This window comes from Octopus sinensis, linkage group LG7, assembly GCF_006345805.1.
Source record: "Octopus sinensis linkage group LG7, ASM634580v1, whole genome shotgun sequence".
NCBI classification, from domain to species: domain Eukaryota; kingdom Metazoa; phylum Mollusca; class Cephalopoda; order Octopoda; family Octopodidae; genus Octopus; species Octopus sinensis.
In genome coordinates this window covers 54,561,926-54,568,296 of record NC_043003.1, presented here as the reverse complement: position 1 = coordinate 54,568,296, position 6,371 = coordinate 54,561,926, and the positions used below count along the sequence as shown (strand labels likewise).

Sequence of the window (6,371 nt, the reverse complement as noted above, 5' to 3'; positions counted from 1 at the left end):
TAGATATTAATTCACTAGTTGTTATATATAATATATAGTGTTTGAATATTACACCTTATATTTAACAGCAATTAGATTACATATTTAACAGTTGTTAGCTATGATTGTTGCAGATAACTATTTTATATGATAGTATATGTTGTTTTATCATTGGTATAAAGTGTTCTTTATTATCATTTGCTAAATTATATATTTACTCAGCTGTTGTTCTTTCATTTATAATTGTATGAATTTTATAGTTTTGCTATAATCCTATGCGTCATTTTGATTGTTTTGCCCGTTCAACTTTCTTTTATATTTCAGCCTTTGTCCAACATCATGACCAATGGGCGTAATATTGTGCGATGGCAAATCATCACATTGCCGTGTATATGAAGATCTGAAGAATATGATGAGCCCAGGATATAGTTTTCACTTAATAGTTATAGTAGTTGTATAAACACTAATTTATTAGTGGAATCTGAAACCGAGAAAAAAAAAAGCATGAACGAGAAAATTCAAAAACAAAGTCTTAACTCAAAGAAACTTACTCTTTTACTTGTTTCAGTCACTTGACTGTGGGCATGCTGAAGCACCGCCTTTAATCGAGCAAAATCGACCCCAAGACTTAAACACACCAGCATCGGTTGTCAAGCGATGGTGGGGGACAAACACAGACACACAAACATAGATACACGCACACAAACACACACACACACCACAAATACACACACAAACACACACACACACACAAATACACACACAAACACACACACACACACAAACACAAACACACACACACGCATATATATATATATGTGCTTTCTTGTTTGGATTAACTATATATATATATATATATATATATATATATATATACGACGGGCTTTTTTTTCAGTTTTTGTCTACCAAATCCACTTTGGACAAAGGCTTTGGTCGGCTCGAGGTTATAGTAGAAGACACTTGCCCGATGTGCCACACAGTGGGACTGAACCCGGAATCATGTGGTTGGTAAGCAAGCTACATTTATTCACATAGTTTGCCACAAGGGCAGTACAATGAGTAGCTGCGGGCTGGACAAGGACATTAATGTGATGAGGATGATAACGATAACAATGAATAGAAATGAGAGGGGCACCGGCGACCGTCGACTGATAACCCGTCGAAAACACTGTTCGATTTAAAATCAAGAATAAAAATTAATAAACAGTAATTAGATACAAGTATAAAAATTTCAAAAACATAAATTCTTTTTTCATTCATCTTCCTCGTCCGGACCCCAAGTAAGTTTCCTGCCACCTGCAGGAAAGCCTGCATTGGCAGGCCCGGACGGATGGACACAAAATTCTCATTATTGCAGGTCCCCCTGACCTCAATTAATTCTTCTTGGGTGACGGCCTCCGCAGGTGGCTGCGGAGGCCAACATGGACTATCTATACAGACCGAGTTGTATCGTTCTCTGTCTAGAAGACTATCCAAGTACATCTCAACAGACCCTCACACTTCCCACCGGAGAAACATCAGTTTCGATTGGCGACACAGCACCATTCACCTTCTTTTTTCTTTTCTTATTTCTTTTTTCGGTTGCAGGAGTCGGGGCCTCCTCTGGCACACCTGGGGGGTCCCTCTCCTCTCCCGGCAAAATCCAGTAAATTCGGGCGAGGATACGCCCCTCCCTTTTGCCCAATAGAACAAAACAACAAACAGCAGCCGCCGACAGCAGGCAGAATTGCCCCGGAGCTGGGCGAAATTTATCTACAAACAAACAATTACTATTTGACAAATTACACCCAGCTCAAACGAAAACAAAACCACCTACCTCGACGACCTAATGCTGCTGTTATTGTTTGTTCTTTTAGTTCAATATTGGACGGAGCCAACACACGTCCACCGTGGTTCTCTGTGATAAGCAACACTAACGCGCATGTGCGAGAAGCTTGTAAGCAAGCTACATACCACACAGCCACTCCTATGCTTATAAACTTGTAAATTATTATAATGTTAATTTTCTAATTTGCATATTTTCTAATTATCATTTCTACAAATGTTTTAGTTTCGTTATACTGTTTATTTTTCATGTTTGTGAGTGCGTGATTTGTTTTGTCATATAATAGAATTGTGTGTGACGTTTGTGCGTATATAGGATTGTCACATAAATAATATACAATAAATTATACGTCACCTCCTCCATGTTGAATGTATATCTTCTGTAAGCGGCAAGGCAGAAATCTTTCCATATTCTCAGCTTTCTTCACATTCTCAGCTTTCTTCACATTCTCAGCTTTCTTCACATTCTCAGCTTTCTTCACATTCCCATCATTGTAGAATTTCAACCATGTTCAATTCAAAGAATGTTTTCAAACACTAGAACCAAAAATGATTTTAAGTTTAGCTTACAAAAGCTATTAACCTTTTGTGATATGAAATTCATTAGGAATTAAATGGGAATGTGGTAATTTCTATTTTAAGAATATATCACTTGCGTTATAGATAGATGCCTTAATATAAATTTGTCAGGAGTTACATATCAAAGATGTATTTTTGTTGTATTTTCAGAAGAACTGAGAGATATGATGTCGCTCTTTGTATTTAAAACTAGGATATTATGAAGTTTCTCTGGAGTTTAAAAACAAATATAGACAGTTATGATATCCATACCTGTTTACCTAGTATGACCGTGATTTTATTCCAATATTTCTCTCGCATCTCATCTCAATTTACTTGATAGTTCTTTCAACTGTTATAGTTTTATCTGATTGCTACATTCTCCGTAAAGCTGCCGGCAGGTTTTTACACATTTAGCTTTATATATTATTGCTATCAAATGTTTTAAAACTACTGTATTCTATATGTTATTGGAGCAATTTACTTTCATCTTTTAAACCAAGTACTTATAAACATAATTTCTGTTCTGATGTATTCTTGATTAGAAATTATATTCTCTCAATGTTTATACATATCACTCAACTGCAGTGGAATCCACCCTGAATAACGTTCCAGACAATCGTTGATGATTTCGGTTCTTTCAACATTACATACATTCGTCCAGATGATCCAGACACATTTACAAATTCACGGCTTGTATCATATTAGCAAAACGTCAAGGGTATTCCTCCAGTAACTGTGGAAGATTCAGAAAGGGTCCAGACTGGAGATTTAAGAGTTGCAAACCAGCCAATAGACATCGATACACAAAGAAAACTCTGAAGAGTTCAAGTAGTTTACAAATCTTCTCACAAGTCAGTGTAAAAGCAAAAATATTATTTTCACCATCTTGTCTTGACAGTGGAGGAAGTTCATCCCAAACAATGATTACATTGATAGAGTAGCACACAAACGTGGGATCTAATGGAATAATTTGTAGCTAGTATTATACAGTTACAACAACTGTATAACTCAGCTTTTAATAGAGAAAAAGACAGTAACGTAGACGTGGTAGCTCAGAGGTGAAATCCTCCAAAATAGAGGTCCCTATCCCGGAATATCCTTACAATTTCCGGATGACAGTTACCAGAAAATCCATTATAGTACCGATCGAATGAAGCTTTCTTCAATGTTTAGTTCTTATTTCTCCTAATGTTCTCGATTGAAGATTCGAAAATTTAATGTTCTAATTCTACATGGTATTATTGTTATTGTGTGTGTGTGTGTGTGTGTGTGTGTGTGTGTGTGTGTGTGTGTGTGTGTGTGTGTCTGTGTGTGTGTGTGTGTGTGTGTGTGTATCTGTAATATGCAGTTTTTTTTTTCGGTGTGTGGTTGCTCTGATGTAATCAATATAAAACATAGCGCTTTACCTCCACCATTTGTCTAATTCATTATTCAAGGCAGAGATGCAGCAATTTCATAATCTCCGCAGTTTTTGCTCATACTGCCATTATTTCCAGACTTCCATTTCCATGTGTCTTTACTCATCGTTCTCATCAGATCTCTGGACTGGAAAAGAAAACATTTTTCTCTTTAGCAAAGATATACCTCTAACATGTGAATTGAAATTCTGATATTTATATTCTAGGTTCCGAAATAATCAACAGATTATTAATCTACATCGTTTATACTAAATAGGTATTATGTACCATTGTTGTATTTACTGTTATGCTTTAATCTCATCTTTACATGATTTTTATTGTTATATATTTTCTCCGTTTCAGCCGTTTATATACTAATGAATGTTTCTTTTAGATTTGTCATTTCATTCTATTTTTCTTATTTATTGCTATAATTGTTCTCCGTAATTCATTTGAACAATGTTCTTTGCACACATAATTTTGGTGTTCTTGTTATTCTACTCTAAATTATAGAATCTCAAATTACTTACCACTTATTTGTGTCCCTTTCCCCAGCGAATGCTTTTCACGAAAGCATCGCCGTTGAAATTTCTTGCATAATATTGATAATCATATCCCGCTCGGCGGTAGAAGGTATTTTTACTGCTAACGTGTATCACAGTTGGAGTAACAGTGCGATTTCTGTGACCGAAGAAGCGGCGTACGCGGTCGCAGAATTTCCTCATTCTATTTGGCATTATTCAAATATAAATTACAATTCAACAAGATAAATATATGAACAAATTGAATGCAAGCAATCAAAGAACTATATATTATCCTCAAGAAGTTGATTTGTAGCGTCAGTTATGCAACTGAAAGAAGTAAAGAGTGAAAATATTTTTCGAATGGTTATACGTCACAATGGTTATAAGATTGTGACGTCAGCAAGTAATCGAATAAGCAGAATCGTTGATACATAGGCTGCAATAACATTTTCTATTTTTCTCAATGCTTTGTTATCTGATTTCGAATTCTAGCGATGCCATCGTCGTTTTTTTTTTTTGTCGCGAAATAAAATACTAGTCGAGTCCAGGACTCAACTACAGAATTGGATGTATTTCATACTTCTTGCTTATGTACATAGTAATGCATGAAAGTTTTTTTTTTTATTAGTATGTGCAGAAATGCATTCCCGGTTTAAATAAAACAGTATTATTCACCGATCAACTTTCCATTTAAAAAGTTGTACTAGAGTACATGTTACAATACTCGGAGTAATCAGAGCGGTCTGAAGTAAAATACTCACGCTAAACCCCTCACATATCTCGATTTTCTTTCACTTTCTCACATATCTCTGTCTTTCAATTTCTCACCCTCTCTCTCTCTCTCTCTATCTCTCTCTCTCTTTCTCTCTCATCTGTCTATCTATCTTTTTCTCTCTGTATGTGTGTGTGTGTATCGATGTGTGTATTTGAGTGCTAACTCATACACACACACACATTTACATATATGATTGCCACTCTGCAAAATTAAAATAGACACACTGAATGGTAATAGTTATCGAGTCAGTATCTATTAAATTACATTTAATTTTCGAAATTTAATAGAATCTGCAGAGAGAATGTAATTGTTTTATGAAAGCCTGTTTTCATAGTGTAGAGCGCTGTGGTCCAGGCACTGTTGCTAATGGTAAGCATCAAGAAAACTTTTGTTCGGTTTTATTGCGCATTCCCAAGCAATGGCTGACCTCAATTCTTCGTCTGTTGCCGGATTTGGGAGCTAAATTTATCTTTTATAAATCATAATGGAAAGTGTAAAGTTTAGGTAAGCGGAATGTATTCTACTGAACCTTTTCGTCCAATCTACTTGGTGAACAAAATTATCAAGGAAGGTCCTTTCATACATAAAATTGGTATCGCCAGGAGCCTAATCTTTTTCCAAATTAAATACTCTTGAATGCTTAACCTGACAGTTTCTTGCTACAAGTGTAAGTAAATGAAATACGTCACAGCTATCTCGAACCAGAATCGTCAAATTAATCCTTTCGATGATACGCAGCACCAATTTGTAACACCTGGTACATTAACATAATGTTCATGCCCAATATACCGTTTGTCAGGCTATCAGTAATGCGGAGGTTGATCGAGCCATTTAATTTAAATATAGCTTCATCAATCCAAGCAATCATTATTGGAAAGTATGGATCTTCTACACGTCTTGTCAAGAGCACCACACTTGATTCCAATTAATTTCCATTGCGGGCATGGATTATTCTTGAAACGTAACAATACCAAAGATAGTGCTTCAACAAGACGGACAGTGGCGAGCTGGCAGAAACGTTAGCATGCTGAGCGAAATGCCTAGCGATATTTCGTCTTCTGTTTTTACGTTCTGAGTTCAAATTCCATCGAGGTCGACTTTGCCTTTCATCCTTTCGGAGGTCGATATATTAAGTACCAGTTACGCACTGGGGTCGATGTTATCGACTTAATCCCTTTGTCTGCCCTTGTTTGTCCCCTCTATGTTTACCCCCTTGTGGGCAATAAGGAAATAAGACGGACGCTTAATTAGTCAATTCTTATTTTCACGTTTAACTTGAATTCTGACAATATGTTTCGTGTACCCAATCTT

General features: G+C 36.0%; 1 long non-coding RNA gene across 2 annotated transcripts; it reads right to left on the bottom strand.

Annotated features, from left to right (window-relative positions):
• Positions 1 to 246: 246 nt before the first annotated feature.
• On the bottom strand, positions 247 to 4,342 carry LOC118764092. 2 transcript variants are annotated; one of them, XR_004999883.1, is made up of 3 exons: positions 4,292 to 4,342; positions 3,771 to 3,909; positions 247 to 460 (listed from the first exon to the last, which is right to left on the bottom strand). It is a non-coding gene; the product is annotated as an uncharacterized LOC118764092 (long non-coding RNA). The 2 variants fall into 2 exon arrangements; XR_004999882.1 differs by lacking the exon at positions 247 to 460 and adding an exon at positions 2,293 to 2,340.
• Positions 4,343 to 6,371: the final 2,029 nt, after the last annotated feature.